We start from the raw sequence: 23,062 nt of genomic DNA on the forward strand, positions 1-23,062 counted from the left end.
AAAATTTCAATTGGGAAAATAATCACGAAGCTGTACGGAATTAAGCGCGCTGAAATTTTCCAAAAATTTCATCAAAACGCTGACGGCTTCCGGGAACATGCTCAAAATTCCGGTGGAAAGGGCGGACATTTCCGAACTCGAGCTGCAAACTTCTAGGATTATAGTTTTACGGTGACTAAATAAGCACCACTGATAAGATTTTGTGTCAAAAAAAGCTTCTGGCTGTCTTAACTTAGTTCTGACGCTTCCAATCGTGAAATCGGAATTGTCAGATTTATTTCAGAATTTTTTCAACCAAACAAACAACCCTCGGGAAAAATAACATTCACAACACGGAAAATGTCATTTCCAAATTTGTGCTTTTACAAGCATTTTGCAAATAATATTCTGTTTTAAAATCCGTAAAATAAAAAACTTCTGATAACGTTGATTCCTTCACGCTTCAGTTTACATGTTTTTAAAAAATATCCCCGTTACTATGCTGGTAAATTGCGTAAACACTGTGAAAAAAGTAGATGTAACAACGTTATTTCGAAATGATTCCGCTCTATAAATGCATTTTACTGGTACATTTACCACTGGTCATTTATTTGCACACAGCTTAAATTTGCATCTAAAAATCGAGCATAATCATCCTAAATAACTCAAACAAAATCACTTCTGACAACAAATGGAGATCTTATCGACTACGAAAGTCTAAAGTTTTGTCTGCAAAGTTCGTAGATTCGTTTAAGAAACTTCAAATTTCGTATAATAAAGATAATAAAGGAAAAAGTATTGGATTTATTGGCGACGTTGTATAAACGAACTCATTTCAAGGAACGAAGAGTTCAAGCTTTCTTGAGATTTCACAGTTCACAGATTGAGAAAGTGCAAGTTTCCGTTTCTGTATGTCTGCCAATATAATAATAATCTTTAAAACTATAGATAAAACCCATAAATTCATAGCAAAACAGTTCTAAAAAAAAATTCTTTTATAAGTCACATATCGGAGTCACTGATTTAGTAATTATAAAACAAGAATTAAAATTTATCTCGTCCAAAGAATTAATGACATCAGATCAAAAACATCGTTAACGACTCGTTAACTAAAAACCGCTTCGAATAAGATTTTATGGAATAATTCTTTGTTTAAGTTTTAAGTTTTTAATCATCCATTCAAACTGAAGACAACTTAGGCAAAGATCGAAACATGTTAAATTAATTAAAACTTCGTCGTTTGTTACGTACGAACAGTGAGCTTTTGAATTATTTTTTCCCGCAATGAAAAATATTATTTTAGATGGATCAACATTACTCGCAGATTTTGAATAACAAATTTGAATAATAAAATATACGAGCTCGACCTCCGCCCATTATTTCGTTTTAAAGGTTACATAAAGAAAAATCTCTGCTAGACAAAGAAAAAAAAAATAATGAAAATCACCTCAAGCGTAGCAAATTTAAAGCCTAAAAATATTTGCATTACAATTACCTGAACGACGGTGCTAACAAATTTTTGTATAGAATAGATAATAAATATGTAAACAATTTACAACAAAATTTATTGAAGGGTCTCCCGTTTCAGTATCTGGCTATCGGTCTGTCTGTATGTCGTCTGTGTCGATATTTATTAGACAAATAATCTCCAGCGATTGTTGGCAAATTTTTTACGTATTTTAGGAATAATGTAGATGGTAAAACGCTAACCAAAATTTGTCTAATTGTCTCCACCAACAATGTGATGACGTCACCTCAAAATCTTGCATAGTAAATGCTATCTAAATTTCATAAAATAATACACTCTTATACTTGTAGTTTTTTCATCTTTACTTTTTATTCTAGCCATCCAGATTTTTTCTCTAAATTTCATAATTTAACCATCCGACTTTTCTCAAATGTTTTGGTAACCTGCTCTGTACTGCATTCCCAAATTTTCTGGAAAATGGAGTGAGCCATTCCTAATTGAATCAATAAAATAAATTCGTTAATTTTTTAATCACTCTGTATAAGCACAAGTACATTAATCAAAATTTTAAAATGACGTCATCAATTTTTTGGAGGGAATAAACAAGACATTCTGATTAAAAACTTCCTATGCTTAAAACGTCTGCATGATTTCAGAGCATCCAACTTTGCAGTTTCAAAATTAAAATACACAATGTTCCACAATTTTGATTTTTTTCCAGAAATCTGGATGTTTAGGCTAAAAACTTAAGACGGATTTACAAACTAAACGTGCAGGACTATGTTATTTTATACAATTTAAAACCCATTTACTGCGTACAATTTTGAGGTGACCCCATCACATTACTGGGGGGGATTAGACAAAATTTGGTTAACTTTTTACCATCTATATGATATTCTTAATCTGCATACAAAATTTTACAACAATCGGTGTAGTAGTTTCAGAGATTATCTGCCTAATAAAAATCGAACACATAATATTTTTTACATTTTAGATAAGGTTTATCTGGCAAAATTTTAAAATAAGTCATCAAGTTTCTGCAGGAGATTAGCACGATGGCAAGTTAAAATGTAAAATATCGTACTTTTTTTTTTAAATCTAGTTATTTAAATGTGAAAAATAAAATTTTATACAGACGTCATCAAATTATATGTTGGGACAATTAGTCCAATTTTGATTATAGTTTTATCATCTACAGGATATTCTTAAAATACACAAAGCAATACCGGAGATTATCTATCTAAAATAAATTTGCCAACAGACGACACACAGAGGGAAACGCAGACCTACTTTTTTTATTCCAGGAGCTATGAAAAGTCGAAAAACATGAAATTAGCCATTCACCAATATAAATATCAAAAAAATGGTACTTGCTTTAAAAAATTAAATCGTTAATGATGTAGCCCTATTTTTTGTGGCCTTCAATTATTCTTGCCCAGATTTATCTACGTGTATTTTCAAAAAAAATAAAATATAACGAGCAGTTTCAAAAATTACAAGTAAAAGTTTCGCTCGAACGAAAACTGAAGTTAAACACAGTCCTCGCCGGAGAAACAAAATTAAGTAGTTAAAAACTAAATATTGTTGTCATTAGCCCGACCCGATAGATTAATTTTCTTAATGTACCTGCGAAGGCAGTTATGAAAATTTCACTCCGAAATAATTTCAGAAGTAATTTATTTTCCCCAGACCCAGGTGTGAGAGGTTTGTGTTTAATTGTTAAATTGCTCAGAACGAGATAAGATGAAAAAATGCCGCCACTTTATTCTCACCCGTGCCAAAATTAATAATCGCAATTAACAATCGTAGCATCGCATTAGTCGGACATACCTATTTACTAAAACTCGCGAAAATATTCCCCGGTGATAAATGCAGTAATTTGAATGTCATAACCAGATGGGTATTTGACAAGGGCTGAAACTTCAAACGAAACACTTGTGGAATAGAGATCGTAAACACCAATATCGGATCCGGTAGAAAGCATTATGTGCAAAGATTCAAATTTCATAACACGTAAGTCGTGCAACAGTTAGAACTCGAGCTGCAAACCCCCATGAAATCTTACAATAATAAAACCCAACCCCGGACAAAAACAAACCGGATTAAAACACTTCGCGAACGACGTTTGATAAAGGTCCGGTTTCACCCCTTTTTCATTTTCTGATGGTACAGCGCCAAGTAATCCCCACGCAAACTTGCTCTCATACTTACAAAAAGCACGGCGACCAAACAAAAAACCTACAGAAAAAACCGACGAATTGCCTCGCATGGATCAGCACAGTTTGAAAATTTCAAAGTTACATTTATCGGACCTCCTCAAGCGACTCCGTGCGTAGCGTTCGCGTCTACCGGATTCCGGAAAACAGGGTGCGTCTGTACGCCGCCGAAGCTCGGAAGAGACTGATCTGTGGGGGCGGAAACTCTGCCGCCCCCGCTACCAACGTTCGAATACATCATGTGTTGCTGGACTGCGTCGACAATGAGAATGTATATAGTACTTTAGAAACTGTGGATCTAAATGAGAGTGCCCATTTCTAGGACTCTATTTGCTTTGTGCGGAAACAAATTGCATTTGCGGAAGTACACATCGGACTTGGGAAAACTGACTCAACTCGGAATTAGCAATTTTATTGATTCCTTACGTGTGGGCAGGTGGAACGGAAATGTCAAAACTGAATGCCAAACATACATAATCCAAAAACTAAAGACTCAGACGGGGCGCGGCAAAATTGGACCGAATGACAAGATTTCCAAAAATAATGGAATCAAAAGTTGCGTTGAGAATTGGTTTCGAACGACATTTGATATTTTGATACTTTTTTCACAAATTTATGAAATATTCATGACTTCTTTAGATGTTGGAACGCAAATTTAAAATGTAGTAAAATAACATCATTTTAATATCACCACAGAACTAACGAAGCTTATTTAAAAATACTTCAGACGTTAATTTTTTCTCTCATTTTTAAATAATTTATCCCAAAATAAGGATAGCGTGCTTAACGCCGACGCTGGTCTTTTCCCCCACTCCACTTCGCCAATCTCATAAAGAGTGAGGAAATTGGGCGTGATTGGCAGCACTGGATATTATAGGGTGATTCGTCGTAGATTTGATGATCTACGTCTACTCTAATGCAACGAATAACTACAACTACGCATTATATATTATTTTCAAAAATCTTTTAACTAAGAACAATACTTATTGATAAATTAATATCCCACAAGTTTTCAAACAGATCTATTCTAGATTTATAGCCCACTAAATATTAAAGTGTGTTAAAGTCTTATGATTAAGTTTCAGACTTCTAATTGCGAAAGTACAATACTCCTGCACTTGTGTTATGAATTTGCCTTGATATTATTTGTCTGGTCTTTAAATACATAATATACGAAATATTGGGCCACGGTTCAGTGGCGAGCGCGTTAGTTTTACATCTGAAAGGTCCGGAACTCGATCTCCAATATATCCATTTTTCCCCTACACGGTAATTGATTTATATGTACTTTAGCAGTCCATACATATCTCTACTTTAATTTATAGGGGTTATTTTAATTTTATAATTTTTCGAAGAAGATGAATTTATTGAACATGGAAGATACTTCAACAATTTGTATGTATTAAGCAAATCTCGTTTTTTCTCTGACTACAAAATCCTAAGAAATGTTTTTTCAAAAAATTAGGCAAATTAAACAAATAGAAACTATCATAAATGATGACCGTCGGTCGTCTCCCCTTCCTGTTCTCAGTTTATGGTTTTTTAGAATAATGTGTTTGTTTAAATGCAAAATCGAGTCGTCGATAGCAAAAGAGCCATTAACAATCCACTGTTTTCTTTGATATTTGATGTTTATTTTAACTTATAGGAGTTATTATAAAAAAACTAAATTCACAAAATGAAATTTTATACATTTCGAAAAAGTTGTACTGTATTTCAGGGACGAGGGAAGATAAACCTTTAAATGAAGGTGTTTTTTCACGGGGTTATAAATACGACGCAACATTGAGAGTCAGATGTAAACTTTTTTCACTATATGATTTAGATTTATTAATTAATATCACTTGTTTTCTGGACGTTTCATGACCTCCGTTTATTTATCTGCCGGCTGTCTCGATTTTTATTAAATAATTTTCAAAACTGCCGGACCGTTTGTTGTCAAATTTTAGATGTGTGTTAAGAACATCGTGTAGATGGTAAACCCCAATAAAATTTGTCTAATCATCCCGATCAACAATTTCATGACGTCACGTAACATTTTTCTTAGTAAATACAACTTAAATCTTGTAAAATAACAAACTCCTGTACTTGTGGTTTATGAATCCGCGTTTACTTGTTTACACAATTGCTTTACAAAAATGTTTGTGCAATATTTTATAAAATAACATACTATTGTACTTGCTGTTTAAGAATTCACCTTGAATTGTTTAAATAGGCTTTCAAAATTTCCAAAAAAAATCCACATTGTATAATTTTGCATAACAAAATAATTTTTCATTCTATAGCATAAGCGCCTCGGGATAAATCTAGATCTCATAGTGGGGGGAGTTTTAAGCTACGACTCATCAATATTTTTTATTTATAGAATTGAAAAATATACATTTGTTTAAAAAAATCATAATTATTTCCGCAAACACGAAACAATTGTCATTATTTTTTGCGTTAAATAAATTATAATTATTGGAGATAGAAAAAAAGTCAGAGACCAAAGTTATACGGCTCTTTGAGTAGCATACATTAAAATTATTTAGGACATTACGACTATACGTTTGTTTTTGAGACACAACTTAATTTTTTTAAATAGAATTGCCTACATATTTTTACATATTCTGATTAGAACTTATAACTATAGCTCATTTTTGAAATTCAGAAGCTACGTTGCCACGTTATTTCATTTTTTTTATTTTTTTAACAGTCCAAGGATTAACAAAAAAAATCGCAATAACGCTATTTTTACGCTCTATGTTGAAATATTTTGTGGAGAGATAAACAGAGGTACATACTCCGTTGTGGTACCAATTAAATGCAATTTGAATATACAGTATGTTTACAAAAAAAAAACTTGACAAATTTCAGATATCGATATTTCAGTTTCTTCAAGTAGAACACCCTGTATTTTATTACTACATCTTACTCTACTTTTTGTCCCCCTTCTTTCAATACATCGGTGTGTCTCTAAACATAAAAGTAAAAAATCTCGGTAACTATTAACTTTAAATATAGAAAATACAAAAACGATTTTTTGCTCCAATTTTTCGATTCTTCAATTTTTCTTTTTTTCAAGTTTAAAATTTTCAATTTTCCACGTTTTAATTTTTTCGATTTTTATATTTTAAAATTTTTCGGTTTTTTATTTTCGTTATTATTTCACGTAATCGATTTTTCAGTGTTTCGATTTTATTTTTTTGTTTTTCAATTTTTCATATTTTTTTTGTTTTTTCATTTTTAAGATAAGCAACTCTTCGAGTTTTCATTTTTAAATTTTTCAGTTTTTCGATTGTCCAATTTTTGGATGATTCAGTTTTCAGATTTTGCAGTTTTTCTATTTGCAAGTTCTCGAGTTTTTAATTTTTAAATTCTCACTTTTTGGATTTTTCAATTATTGGATTAGCAAGGTTTCAATTTTTAATTTTTGTTAGTACTTGCTAAGATAAGACTGATTTTAGCAAATCACATACCCTCTAAAACGACAGAGGGCGGGTGGGCGGGCCTAATAGATGCTAAGATAGAACTAATTTTGGCAAATCATATACCATCTAAGAAAATAGAGGGTGGGTGGGCGGGGCTAGTACTTGCCAAGATAAAATTGAATAATATTATGAGTAGTCGCTAGAATGAAGAGGGGGTCGATGGGCGGAGCTATTGCTTGCTTATCTTATAAAACTCTTTGGAAAAACGTCAACTCAGCTCCGTCCACTTTTTGTCTCCATTTCACTGACTTATTTTGTTTACTGTAAAATGTGAATTGAATTCTATTTTAACAATCGGTAGAATCTGAGATTTAAAACAAAGTAAAAAGGGCCCCACCAACCCATCCTTACTGCGTTTTCATAATTCACTCTTATTGGCTCCGAACAAAGAATTTCAGAAGTTTTCAATTTTTAACTATTCAATTTTTCGATTTTTCAATTTTAAAATTACAAAATCGAAAGAAATATTGAAAAAATAAAGAAATTGTAAAATGGAAAAATTGTGATATGAAATCGAGAAAATGAAAATTAAAAAATCGAGAATACGAATAACAAAAATCAAGAACTTGAAAAATTGAGGTAACGAAAAATTGAAAAATCGAAAAATTAGAAACGAGAAACTGAAAAACCGAAAAATGAAAAATTGTAAAAGCGAAAAATTGAAAAACTGAAATTGAAAATAAATAAAAAACGAAAAATTGTGATATGGAAAATTTAAAATCGAAGAAAAAAGAAAAACGAAAAAATTCTAATATCAAAATATTTTTAACTCCAACCGATTTTCCACAATCGCCAATTGAAATATCAGTTTTTAAAAAATCAAAAAATTCGAATTTCACTTCGAATATTTCGAAAATATTGCGCCGTAACCCTAAACACGCCATATTTTTGGAATCAACACGCCAAGATCTATAACAATGAATATGAAAAAAAAATGAAAAAAATGATCAAATACATTTAGATCAAAAATTTACCATGCTTACGATAACTTTAAAGCATCTCCCAAAATTTCAAAGCATTCGATTTTGCACTTCCTCATTAAAACAATAAAATAAATTCACGCATTCATTAATTTTTTTGAGTCACCTTGTATATATCAAAATCCAACAAATATGAATGGAATGATAAATCACACATCTAGACTCATCATATTTTGGATTAAATAGGACACTCGGTAAAATTTTCAGTCGACGTCATCAATTTTTTGGAGGGGATAAGCAAATATATTGTGATTCAAAATGTATCACGCTTATTATTTTTTCCAAAAATCTGGACGTTTCGGATAACAATTCAACACGGCGTCATAAACTACACATCTAGTACTATGTTACTTTTTACAATTTAAAATCCATTTACTATGTACAATTTTGAAGTGACGTCATCACATTATTGATGGAGATGATTATAGACAAATTTTGGTTAGCGTTTTATCATCTACATGATATTCCTAATATAAATACAAAATTTGACCACAATCGGCCCAGTACTTTTGGAGATTATCTGTGACAGACGGACACACGGAAACGGGAGACTTATTTCTTCGTACTCTAGGGTTCATGAAAGCTCGAGAAAACGTAAAAGTAGATAGTTGGCCGACGGACTCGATTACAATACTTCCTTCGCTTACGCTTGGGAGATAACAAAATAAGATTCAGTAATAAAATACATGGTGTTCTAAAAACTGAATTATCAATAATTGAAAATTGTATATATATTTTTTAAGACTATGATTATTAAAAGCCAATTTTATTTATACCAAAATGAAGCGCGTATCCTTCCATTGCGGACAAATTTCAAGAAAATTGGAATAACTTGGCAACGTCGCACCGAAATTTCAAATGGTTACAAAGCTTAAGAGAAGGCCAATCAAAATAAGTATATAAAAATATTACGCGCGCTTAGTGACTCACCCTGTAGATTTGCAAAATTTGCTGTGCCATAAGTCACATTTACGTTCTTAATTCCAGAAATAAATGAGTGCCAATGGCAAAGTGACTTTTGAATTTCAGACGTCTGGATTATAATTTTATTAGCGAAACTTGTCTCGATTTTATGTCAAATTTTGTGCTCATTTTGCACAGTGATCCTTAATGAAGAACATAAACGATAAATCAAGATTTGACTTTGTCCTGGATGAAATGGTTGAAGTGTGAATTGCTTTTACTTAATGAATACTAAACTGAAACTTGAAAGTGCGCGTGAAACTTAAACAAATCTGCAGAATTAATACAGCTGCTTGCAAAATAATAAGCATAAACGTACATGTCAGATCCTAACCTCACTTTTTACTTCCATTGTTAAACGTAAATAATCTAATAAACAGTAGAAGGCGTTATTTTTTCAAATCTTAGTATAACTCGTCAACCGTGCTTAATTCAAAACTGTTACCAAAATTTGATTGGTCAGATTTAGATTCATTGTGAAAAAATGACATTTTTAAAGATGGACGTTTGAAATTTTGTACAAAATTTTGTAGTCAGCTTGTCTTAACACACGTACTTATTAGAATCAGTTTTCCCTCTGTATTTTATAGCATTGTTGGAATCTAGCCCACTAACGACTCAAAAAAAAAACAATGAGAATCAACCTTAACAAATTTCAGCTGCCAGACACCCTGTATTTTGCATCTCGTGGTGCTTCTTTCAATAAGTTTCAATACTGTTTCATTAGCAGATAGCAGGCATCCATTTCCTCTCCATGAGCTCCCGCCATTTGCATCTAAAATTTATTTCCGCCATTTTGTTCGAACAACTTAAAAGTTTAAATTTTGCGGCTTGATTCCGTGCATATATTTTAACACGTCTTCTTTTTTTTCTTCATGTTTGGAACAAAAGCGCGGCCCTGCCTGTATATTCTAATTTTGGTCGTTTGACCCCAATCAACAAGATCCAGAGATCCAATAAACTTAGTAACTCTGTCAAGGGTCCGGTTCATTTGCTCTTCCAGCTAAGACCCTATTTCAAAAGGAATATCGAAAATTTCAAAGAATAAATTTGGAAACAGCATTACGTAGAATCCCCTCGGTTTGTGCAAGAATCTCCCCTCGTTCAATAAATTTCGCAAAACGAAAAAATAATCCCGGTGCAAATGGTGGGTGAAAGACCGTTTTTAATTTATAACGTGTTCGAGTATTTGCGTAGCCGCTCATGAATGCGATTTGCAGTCAAACTTCGTTCGATAATAATGTATTAATCAATATCTATCTATCTCTCCGCATAAAGTTGTGCATCTAAGACGAAGTCAATGATGCATGCCCGATATCTTTGTGGAGATAGAAGTATCGAGTTTGAGATGAAAAAGCGCTGGATAAAAATATTACGACACACAAAAATCCGAGAGCTTTAAGGTGCGAAACGAATTTCCGTTATTTGGAGATAATGCATCACGGACCAAAAAAACGCATTAAGGCATAAATTTGTATGATTGTGTTTTATCTAGTTAATAGTAATATAAATTCTGACGTTTCGCTGCTTTCGTTGTTTCGGAGGAACGGGGAATCTTCCAAGAGAAGTGCTAAGGCATGGTGTAGTATACATAACGATGCAAATAATAGAACAATTAGTGCTTGCATAAAACTAAAACCTAACGTCTCCTCTCCATCCAAGGAGGCAAATTCAACGAAGTTAGTTTCCCTCACTTAAAGAGAGATTGTCTTAAACAGTGGTGTATTTATGTCTGCTACACTGCACCGCTTAAATTAGATGAAACTCGGTATTAGTAACTTAATTATAACACAATACGTCTAAAGCTGACTACATGTGAGTTGTAGCCATCCTGACTTAATAATTATACACCATACAGTCCTTCGGCATTTGAACTTCGCCTCAGTATACCAAAAGCAATTCAATTTACGACGACATCGGCAGGTTCTAGCATCAGACAAGAGATATTTCTGGAGTCTGTCATTTTTCCCTTCTGTTAATTAATTTCCAAGACCAAAACTGTTCAGAGAGTAATTATTGCAGTTAATTCGGTTACGTCACGAGATGAGTATTCCTAATTTCAATTAAGCGTGACGCACTTTCGCAGAAAATGAAAAAGATGTTTTCCGTAAACGCCTCGTCGCTAGTGACAAAAATATCAAAACAAGCTTGTTTACATGTGCATTTAATTAAAAAAAATCCAATTAAAATTTCAGCTAACAGTTCAACACGATGTCGTTGTGTAACGAATGGGTGTATACAAATATCGTTTAAATAGAATTCTGCTTATAATACAGCAAACAGTGGAAATAATGAAAGAAAGCTCTGCCAGTACTGTATTATGCACACAAACATTGAAGCTTCTCGATAGGGACTTTATATAAACCATCAATTAAATGTGTAGCAAAGTAAACACAATAATTGAACAGAAAGTCTGTGTCGAAGAGATACTGTCAAGCAATGTGTTACTTCGAAATGATAACTTTTATTTTTATATTTTTCAAAAATATTAATAGACAAATTTAAATAATCCTAGTCAGTGTGTATAATTAATATTAAAATTCGTTCATCATCCAGACAATCCGCATTTGCATAGTTAGACAATGGAGTGATTGAGAACAACGGAACAATAGTTTGCTATTCACTAGAATTGAAATAAAAATGTATTACTAACTTTGTCGGTTGCTGTGTAATTAATAAATACGATAGATTTCAAAAATAATATATATTACAAACAAAGCTGATCTATAAATGTTATAAAACTTCCCTCGGCCACGAAATACAATCAATCAAACCCCTTTTAAAAAAATATTTTGCGAATTTTATTTTTTATGAAAATCCCTATAAATAAGTGTATAGTAAAATAAAAGTAAAGAAGCATGGTGTTCGCACGCTTCAAGTGAATTTTAACACTACTATATTCCCTCAAATTTTCTAGAAAATAAATTGCCTCATTCCTTCATTTTTCTCTCATTTTACGAAAACAATGTCAACGGTTCCTCTGCTATTGAGGATTTCGATGCATTAATGCAAACGCATTATTCTAAAAAACCATAAACTCAGAACAGGAAGTGGAGACAGCCGACGGTCAGTCAAAATTTACGATTGTTGCTGCTTGTTTGATAAAAATTTGTTAGAATATTGTAATTAAAGAAAAAATAAAATGTTCTAAACGCAGAAAAATTTGGTCCAAGGTTACTTGCACCCCCTGAAGTACAGTCAACAAATTCAGCTTCTTCGAAAAATTTGAAAACTAAACAAGTCCAGTTTTTTTCGATTCAATTCGTTTTTTCTTCTTTCCAGTTTAATTTTTTTTTTCGATTTTGAACTTTTTCGCTTTTTAATTTTTCAATGTTCCAATTTTTCGTTTCTTCAGTTCTTCGATTTGCAATTTTTCGATTTTGAAATTTTTCATTTTTCAATTCTTCGGTTTTCACTTTTTACGATTTTTTAGTTTTTCTATTTTTAATTTTTCGATTTTTCAACTTTTCGAACCAAAAAAATGGAACAATTCCAAAATTGGAAAACTGAAAAGTCAAAAATGAAAAAGTATAAAATGAAAACTTTGAAAAATCTAAAAACTGGAAATCAAGAATTTGGATAATTGAAACGAAAAATTGAAAAATCGAAAAAATTAAATATTGTAAAAGCGAAATAATGAAAATTAAACAAATCAGAAAATCGGATAATTGAAAAATCCAAAAATTGGAACATCTAAAAATTGGGCAATCGGGAAATTGAAAATCAGAGATTGAAGATTAGAAAAACTGAATAAAAAAAATCAAAAGAAACATTGAGAAAAAATAAAGAAAATGAAAAATAAAAATCAAAGACTTGATAAATTGTGGAACTGAAAAAGTGAAAAATCCAAAAATTAGAAATTCAGAAACTGAAAAATCGAACCGAAAAAAAACTATGAGTGCATTAATGTATTTCATGGAGACAAAATTTTGAGATGACATCATTAATTTTTTAAACATCAATAAATCGAAACAGGAAAAGATCGAGAAATCGAAAACTCGAACAGTCGAGAAGACGAAAATAGAGAAATCAAAAAATTTAATACTTAAAAAATTTAAACTTAAAAAGAATCGACAAATCAGAAAATTGAATAATCGAAACGTCAAAATTCGAGAAATCGAGAAATAGAAAAGTTGAAAAATTTGAAAATCAAAAATTTTAATCGAAAAATGAAAAAACCGAAAAATCTACAAAGGAGAGTTGAAAAATCGAAATGTTAAAAAGTCGAGAAATCGAAAAGTCAAAATCGAAAAGTCGAAAAATGTCGAAGAATTGAGATATCTAAAAACTGGAAAATTGAAATACCGAAAAATTGACAAATCGAAAAATCGAAAAGGCGAACAATTGAAACATCGAGAAATCGAAACAGGAAAAGATCGAGAAATTGAAAACTCGAAAAGTCCAGAAGACGAAAAATCGAGAAATCGAAAAATTAAAAATTGAAAAAGTTAAAAATTTAAAAATCAAAAAATTAACGAATAGAAAAATTGAAAAATCCCAAAATTACAATGTGGAAAAATTGAAAAATCGAAAAAGTGAAAAACTGAAACATCGAAAAATTGACAAATAGAAAAATCGAGAAATCGAATCAGGAAATGATCGAGAAATTGAAAACTCGAAAAGTCGGGAAGACCAAAAATCGAGAAATCGAAAAACTAAAAATTGAAAAATTTTAAAATTGAAAGACAAAAATTAGAAAAATCAGGAAATTGAATAATTATAGCGTCGAAACTCAATTAATCAAGAAATCCAAAATTTTAAAAATTTAGAAATCGATAAACTAAAATATCAAAAAATTCAAAGACCGAAAAATCAAAAAATTGAAAAATCAAAAAATAGAAAAACCAAAAAGTCTACAAAGAAGTTGAAAAACTGAAAAATCGAAAAGTCAAAAAATCGAGATGAAGAGGCAAAATCAAAGAAGCGAAAAATCGAAAACCTAAAAAATCGAAAAAATGAATAGTAAAACTGAAAAAACCAAAGTCGAAATCTCAAAACACCGAAAAATCGAGTTACCGAAAAATAAAAAAATCGAGAACTTGAAGAATTTCCAAAACTGAAATATCGAAAAATTGAAGAATCAATAATCTGCAAAATCCGAAAACGGAAATATCGAAAGTTGAAAAATCAAGAAATAGAAACAATCTAAAGCCGACAAATAAAAAATTTTAAAAAATACACATTTTTTCCAAAACGCTCTAGGATAAAATTTAAACACCAACTGATGAACCACAAGTACAGAACTATGTTACTTTTTACCATTTAAATAACATTTATTCGACAAAAATATAAAGTTACAATCATTTTCTCATTTTTCATTTCGCACATCAAATGTGCACATCTCATTGTTCATTTCGCACATATCATTTTCCATTTCGCACATCTCATTTCTCATTTTGCACATCTCATATTTCATTTCACACATTTCATTTCTCATTTTACACAATTCATTTTTCATTTCGCCCTTCTCAATTCTCATTTCGCACATCTCATATTTCATTTCGTACATCATAGTTATTTAACATAACCACAATTTTATAGATACCTACATGTGTTCTAGCATTCAAAGTACAAACCCAAATCTTCTCTGGTAAGGTTGCCCAACATTTTAATATTCTTTAATTTGTCAATTTATTTTCATAGACTGAAGATGAAGACGGAAATCCCGAAACATGACTCACCATTAAAAAATAAAAACAACCGTTAAGTAGCGTGGAAAAAATGTCAAAAAATTGAGAAGTCGAAAAGTCAAACATAAAGGCAAAATTTCGGAAACTTGAAAAATCGAAAAACTGGGAAATCTAAAGTCGAAATCTCAAAATATCGAAAAGCCGAGATATCGAAAAATAAAAAATCGAGAAATTCAAAAATTCCCAAAAGTGAAATACCTATCGAAAAATTGAAGAATCAAAAATCTGCAAAATCCGCAAACTGAAATATCTCAAGTTGAAAATTCAAGAAATGGAAAAAACGAAAAGCGGAAAAATGAAAAATTAAAAAAAAATTTTTTTTTCCCAAAAAGCTCGATATCTAGGATAAACATTAAACACTAATTGATGAACCACAAGTTCAGAACTATATTAGTTTTTACCATTTAAATAACATTTATTCGACAAAATTGTAAAATAACAATCAATTCCTCAAATTTCATTTCACATATCTGATTTCCCGTTTCGCACATCTCATTTCCCATTTCGCACATCTCATTTCATATTTCGCATATTTCATTTCTCACATCTCATATTTCATTTCACACATTTCATTTCTCATTTTACACAATTCATTTTTCATTTCGTACACAAATTTTATTTCGCGTATCTCACATTTCATTTCGGACATCTCATATTTCATTTCGCACATCACAGTTATTCAACATAACCACAACTTTACAGGCACATGTTCTCCAGTATTCAGAGTACAAACCCAACCGTTAACCTTTTGAGGAGAAAACAGATTTCTTCTATCAATCAAACAAAATTGGTCAAACGTTATTTCAAAACAAAAAAAGCAGACGGATTAAACAATAAATCACTATAATAATAATAAACAAAGTCAAGGTAGATTCATCAACCACAAGTACAGAAACTAGAATATATTCATTCATACAATTTTTGTATTGTTAATTATGCAATATAATGAGCAGACGTCTTCACATTGTTGGTGGGGGGGGAATATTATCCAAAATTTGATAAGCAATTGACAACAATCGCTCCAGTAGTTTGGGAAATTATTTTATTAGAAATCACCATAAACAGCTTTAGGATTATTATGGTAATGAACAAAGGTTCTATGAATCAGATATGCGTATTGGTCGCGTTTCAGAAGACAGTCTAACAGTTAACTTATAACAGAAATGGTTTTTTCTGTGTTTTGACTCTAAATATATCTTCTTAAATAGAGGGCATTTTATAATCTAAAATGTATTCAAGCACGTCTGATTCATAGAACCTTTGTACCTTTCAGAGGAACCGGAGACAAAATTAGGGCTGTGACTAACCATTACCTTAATCCTAAACGGTTTATTGAGGGCTTCCCTTAAACATTTAAAACGGAAATGTATGTAATCACTATTTCAATAATAATAATGTAACAGTTCCATGTAACTTCCACTGAAAGGAGTAATGACAACTGTTGCTCTTACAACAAAATTCCCAATCCGATCACCTTTCAGACTCGAAGCAAATTTTCACCACTCTGGGAATTTTAATTTTCCCCGACAATGCGAAAATTTTCCTATTGGAGTTAAGTTTCCCCCAATATATTGGTGACGTTCACTGATAATGGGAATAACTTTGGGCCAAAAACGAGGAAAGCCGTCTCGATAACGACCCTGTGACGTCAAACAATTCCAACTCCTTGCACAACCGACGTGTGTTATAGCAAACAGCCAAGTTAATTCCGATCGAAGGTTAAAAATCCCAACATCATCGACATGTCTTGCGACTCTCCTATTTTTCCCTGCACAACCCCCAACGTCCCAAAAGTTTGCGAACTGCTTAAAACATATCTCGAAGTTGCGTCATATCGATTGCAGTTAAAATCCATCGCGAACAAGAAAATGGAACTCCTCGCCGCCCGCCTACCCTACTGCATTACATCCGGAAAAGTTTGCCCGAAATAAACAAGAAAAAAATAAAAATGCGAAGAACAAGACTTCAATTAAAGTCAAAATCAAAGTTTTAGTGAAAAGCTTAACGGCAAAAGTTTTTCGTTCCATGTGAATGCATTCGAAACGTCGAAGTGTTTGAAAATGCACAGAAACTTTTTTGGGTAAACGTCGATTACTTTATTCTGTTTGTTGTTGGGGGAAGGTATGGAACAAACTCTTCGGCAATTAATGTAGGTCTGTCGCAAAAAAGTTCGCGCTATGTTGAGACATCAGACGGATAAACGTGGGGAAACTAAATAAAACATATTACTTAGGAAATTAACTTAGGAGCAAACTTTGTCTTTTACGCATTAAAACTGCTTAACACACTCGAGTATTAAATTCGGGAACAAAACAATCGGGATTGTAGCCGTTCTTTTGTTCACATAAAGCTGCGCAACTTATTTATTGAGAATGTAAATTACACACAAATATTAATTTATACTGTGAAATCTGAAAGCAAAAACAATGGCTAAATCCAAGTTTTACGACACTGAGAGCGGTGAATTAAATATTATATTCAAATCAAAATTTAATTGGTTGTATTTGATCACGTGACTTGCATGATTAAGCGGATCTAACGTGAAAGTTTAACACTTCGGTACCAATATTTTCCAAATACATACTACATCGCACTTTGCGACACTGATGATGGATTTCTTGACCTTGGGTGGAAAAATATTGGCTTTACGTTTGAACCGACAAAGTGTTAGAGGTCCTACTATTATAAACTAGGGTAGGGTACACAGATCACAACACTAATGTTATCGTAGCAACCCTCGTTTGACATTAATTAATTTTTCTAACACAACAAGAAATATAGGTGGACATATTTATAAGTCCAATTTAATTAAAGCACGTCATATAATAATACCGTTTAGGTTTATCCACTCCTTTCTTTATGTCAAGCATAATAAAGAGAAATTTCATTATTTCTAGTACTAGTAAAACCACCCCACAATCATTATCCTTCTAAAGCGAATGCTCCTATAAACATAAGTTAACAAGATTAAAACTGAATTTACCTGTATTAATAAAACGGCGGAGTTCTGGAACGAATATTCTGGCATCTAAAATTCTTCCTGGAAAAAAGAAAAATAGATTACTCAGACAGATTCAAACGGAAGTCAGAAAATAACATTGAGCTTAGTACATGCGCTTCGCAAAATTGAGTTACCGCAAAACAGGATAAGCACGATGACGAGAAATCAACGAGAAAAACACCCCAACGCCGTTCAATTTTTCATTCTTTTGATCACTTCCGTTCCATTATCTACAGGTGGAAATGAGGAAAAAATTATTTTAGGGGTAGTCCTCAACACTTTGTGTTAAAGCGAAAATAAAGTATTATGGGTTATGCGTTATGATGTGCACTCTGTGATTTACTTACTCCGTGTAAAGAATGATAAAATCTAAAAAAAGTGGTCGACGGTTATTTCGACAAAACTTCCCTCGGCCCTGAAGTGCAGCCCAATAAATCTCGCTTCGTTGAAAATGTATTCAAAAAATTTGTGATTTTCGTTTTCTGATAACCTAAGTATAAAGTAAAAACCACTTGTGTAAATAACACTCCCGCAACTTTTTGACTTGAATTTTCAATTATTCAATTTTTCATTTTTGTTTTATTTTGTCAGGTTTTTCGATTGGCAATTTTTCGCGTTTTCAAATTTAAACTTTTCAGTTTTTCAATTTTCCAAAGTTTGAATTTTCGAATTTTTAGATTTTTCAATGAGTTTCTCGAATTTTCAATTTATAATTTTTGAATTTTACGGTTTGCAATTTTTCCTTTGAGTTTTTTATATTTTTTATTTTTTCAATTATTCGATTGTTCAATGCTTCGATTTTATAATTTTGTGCTTTTTCTAGTTTTTATTTTTTCAATTCGATTCTTCAATTTTTAGGTTTTGCATTTTTTCTACATCTTTAAAATTCTTCTAGTTGTTAATTTTTAATACATATTTTAATTTTTCGTTTCTTTAATTTTTAGTTTCTTCAAATTTCCGATTTGCAATTTTTGGTTTCGGTTTTCTATTTTCTTTATTTTTACAATGTTTCGAGTTTTCGATGTTCCGATTTTATAATTTTTTATCTTTTCAATTTTCGTTTCTTCAATTTTTCAATGTTTAATTTTTTTTTTCTTTAATTTTACGATAAGCAACTCTTCATTTTTAAATTTATCAGTTTTCCGATTTTCCATGTTTCAGTTTTTAGGTTTTGCAATTTTTCGATTTCCAAATTCACGAGTTTAAAATTCTTAATTTTTCCAGTTTTCGAATTTAAAATTTTTCAATTCTTCAATTTTTCGTTTCAGCGTTTTATTTTCTCTATTTTTTCAATTTTTGAGTTTTACAATATGAAATTTTTCAATTCTTAATATTTCAGTTTTTAGGTATCAATTTTTCGGTTTTTCAACTATTAAATTTTGCAATTTTTCGTTTTTCGATTTTAAATTTTTCAGTTTTCTAACTTTTCAATTTCTGATTTGCAATTTTTCTAGTTTGCATTTTAAACACAATTTTTAGAATTTTTCATTTTTTTTTATTATACGATTGTTAACTTTTCCCATTTTTCAATTATTGGATTTTAAAACTGTTTCATCCATTGTATTTTTTAATCTTTAAACATTACGGTTTTTCAACTGTAAAATAATAATTACAAATATTATTTTAAAAAATTTAATTTAATAATAATAACGTTTAAAATTTTTCACTTTTTCAATTTTACGATTTAGAATTTTTCCGTTTTTCAATTATTGAATTTTAAAACTTTTTCATTTATTCGATTTTTCCGTTTTTCAATTATAAATTTTTCAATTTTTCGATTCTCCAATTTTTCATTTCTTCAAATTTTAGATTTGCAATTTTCAATTTTTTAAAATGTTTCAGTTTTTCCATTTTCCAACTTTTGGTTGTTACAATTTTTAGATTCGCAATTTCACGAGTTTTTTATTTTCTTTATTTTTTCAACTTTTCCATTTTCCAATCGTCTGTTTTTTTCAATTTTTCTTTTTTCAATGTACAATTTTTTAAATTTTGAATTTTAGAATTTTTCGAGTTTTTATTTTCTCGATTTTTGAATTTTTCGTTAATACAATTTTTGATTTGCAATTTTTCTAGTTTCCACTTTAAATATGTAATAATAATTATAATGTTTAACATTTTTCACTTTTTCATTTAGTCGATTTTTAATTTTTTGTTTTTTAATTTTTCGATTCGATTCGTTTTTTCTTTCCAATTTTTCCACATTCATTATTCTTTTTTTATTCTTAAGTTTCCCGATTTTCAATTTTTCAATTTCCCGTTTCGGCTTTTATTTTCTCTGTTTTTTGAATTTTTAGGTCTTTCCATGTGAAATTTTTCAATATTTGATATTTCAGTTTTTTGATTTAAATTCTTCGATTTTTCAACTTTCAGATATTGTTAATTTTTCATTTTTCAAATTTAGATTTTTCAGTTTCCCAATTTTGTAATTTTTTAATTGTAATTTTTTTAGTTTTCATTTTAAATATGTAATAACAATAATGTTTAAAACGTTTCACTTTTTCAATTTTACGGTTTTAGAATTTTTCCAGTTTTCAATTATTGAATTTTAAAACTTTTTCATTCATTCGATTTTTCCGTTTTTCGATTATAAATTTTTCAATTTTTCGATTCTTCGATTTTTCATTTCTTCAAATTTTTGATTTGCAGTTTCTCAATGTTCCGATTTTATAAATTTTTGTTTTTTTGAATTTAAATTTTTGCAATTTTTCGATTTCCAATTTTCAATTTTTCAATTTTTTGCGTTTCTCCAATTTTATGACACGCAATTCTTCGAGTTCTCATTTTTAAATGTTTCAGTTTTTCCATTTTCCAACTTTTGGATGTTTCAATTTCTAGAGTCGTAATTTCACCAGTTTTTAATTTCCTCTATTTTTTCAACTTCTGCGTTTTCCAACAGTCTGATTTTATCATTTTTCTTTTTTCAATATGCAATTTTTCCTTTTTTAGATTTTTCAATTTTTCGATTTTTCATTTTCTCGATTTTTGAATTTTTCGTTTATCCAATTTTTGATTTGCAATTTTTGTAGTTTCCACTTTAAATATATAGGTAACAATTCTAATTTTAAAAATTTTTCACTATTTCAATTTTACAGTTTTAGAATTTTTCCATTTTTCAATTATTGAATTTTTAAACTTTTTCATTTATTCGATTTTTCCGTTTTTCGATTATAAATTTTTCAATTTTTCGATTCTTCAATTTTTCATTTCTTCAAATTTTCGATTTGCGATTTCTCAATGTTCCGATTTTATAAATTTTTGTTTTTTCAATTTAAATTTTTGAAATTTTTCGATTTCCAATTTTCAATTTTTCATATTTTTTTTTGTTTCTCCAATCTTATAACACGCAATTCTTCGGGTTCTCATTTCAAATATTTCAGTTTTTCCATTTTCTAACTTTCGGCTGTTTCAATTTTTAGATTCGCAATTTTAAAAGTTTTTTATTTCCTCTATGTTTTCACATTCTCCGTTTTCCAATGATCTGTTTTTATAATTTTTCTTTTTTCAATGTGATATTTTTAATTTTTTGAATTTTTCAATTTTTCATTGTCTCGATTTTTGAATTTTTCATTTATCCAATTTTTTAAATATTATAAATATGTAACAATAATTCTAATTTTTAAAATTTTTCACTTTTTCATTTATTCAATTTTAATTTTTCTATTTCCAATTTTTCGATCTTTCAGTATTACAGTTTTTCGACTTTGCAATTTTGACGATTATATAACTTTTTGATCCTACGATTTTCAGTTTTTCCAAATATTCGATTCGATTTGGTTTTTACTTCCAATTTTTCGATTCATTATTTTTTTCATTTTTAAGTTTCTCGATTTTTAATTTTTCAATGTTTCAATTTTTCGTTTCTTCAGTTCTTCGATTTGCAATTTTTCGATTTTGCAATTTTTCGTTTCTTCAATTTTCAATTTTTGTACGATATTTTAGTTTTTCGAATCAAAAAATGGAAAAATTGCAAAATTGTAAAATCTAAAAACCAAAAATGAAAAATCAAAAAAGTATCAAAATGAAAACTTTGAACAACCTAAAAATTGTAAGTCAAGGATTTAAAAAATTCAAGAAACAAAAAACTTAAAAATCGATAGATTAAAAATTGAAAAACTCGAATACGGAAAAAATGCATAATCGAAAAAAAGAAATATTGTAAAAGTGAAATATTAGAAATTAAAGAAATCAGAAAATCGAAATCCAAAAATTGCAAAATAGAAAAATTCATAAATTGGGAAATCGGGAAATTAAAAAAACAGAGACTGAAATTTAGAAAAATTAAATAAATAACAAAATCAAAAGAAACATTGAAAAAAAAAGTAAATGAAATACCGAAAAACTGATATAAAGTCGAAAACATTAAAATTTAAAAAATCAGGAACTTGATAAATTGTGGAAACGAAGAAGTGAAAATCCAAAAATTAAAAATGAAAAACTGAAAAATCGAATAATGAAAAACTGCAAAATTTAAAAAAATAAAAAAAACTATGAGTGCGTTAATGCACACGTATCTCAGAGAGGCAAAATTTTGAGATGACTTCATCAATTTTTGAAACATCGAGAAATCGAAACAGGAAAGGATTGAGAAATCGAAAAATTCAAGATTTCAAAATTTAAAAATTTAAACTTAAAAAAAATCCGCAAATCAAGAAATTGAATAATCGAAACTCGATAAATCGAGAAATCAAACATTTTAATCGAAAACTGGAAAAACCGAAAAATCTACAAAGGAGAAGCTGAAAAATCGAAACGATAAAAAATCGAGAAGTCGAAAAGTCAAAATCGAAAAGTTGAAAAAACGAAAACCTGAAAAATAGAAAAATTAGATAGAAAAGCTGAACAATAGAAAGTCGAGATCCTAAAATATCGAAAAATCGAAAGCCGAAACATCGAAAATTCGAAAAAAAATACAATTTTGTTTTTTACCATTTAAATAACATATATTATGACATCAAGTCCTGGGAGCGGAGGGCATGAACAAATAAATTTTGATTAACGATTTACCATAATTACAATAACCTTAAGAGTTTGCAAGATTTCAGAGCATTCGGTTTTGCAGTTTTAAAGTTTTTTTTAAATTTTTTTTTTCCAAAAAACTGGATGTCTAGGGTGAAACCTTAACACGGATTCATACACCACAAGTGCAGGAGTATCTTATTTTATGGAATTAAAAACAAATTTACTGTTGTAAATTTTAATATTAATAATAATAATAATAACGACGTCACCCAATTGGATGATTAACAAAAAATAATTATACAAGATGTTCAAAAAGCCTAAATTTTACTTCAACCA

General features: G+C 29.9%; 1 protein-coding gene across 2 annotated transcripts in view; it reads right to left on the reverse strand.

Moving 5' to 3' along the window:
• LOC135127121 (FERM and PDZ domain-containing protein 2-like) overlaps positions 1–23,062 on the reverse strand; it is a 238,274-nt gene that overhangs the window by 146,957 nt on the left and 68,255 nt on the right. The window contains exon 3 of one of the 2 annotated variants that reach the window (XM_064053455.1): positions 17,750–17,806. The gene's annotated coding sequence lies outside the window, so the exon portion shown is untranslated. Of the gene's footprint in view, positions 1–3,658; positions 3,786–17,749; positions 17,807–23,062 lie in introns of those variants that run through there. The other variant, XM_064053456.1, reaches the window with a different exon arrangement.

The sequence above is a fragment of the Zophobas morio genome, unplaced genomic scaffold (genome assembly GCF_036711695.1).
Source record: "Zophobas morio isolate AGI-343-1 ecotype UQ-CSIRO unplaced genomic scaffold, CSIRO_AGI_Zmor_V1 ptg000011l, whole genome shotgun sequence".
In the NCBI taxonomy this organism is placed as follows: domain Eukaryota; kingdom Metazoa; phylum Arthropoda; class Insecta; order Coleoptera; family Tenebrionidae; genus Zophobas; species Zophobas morio.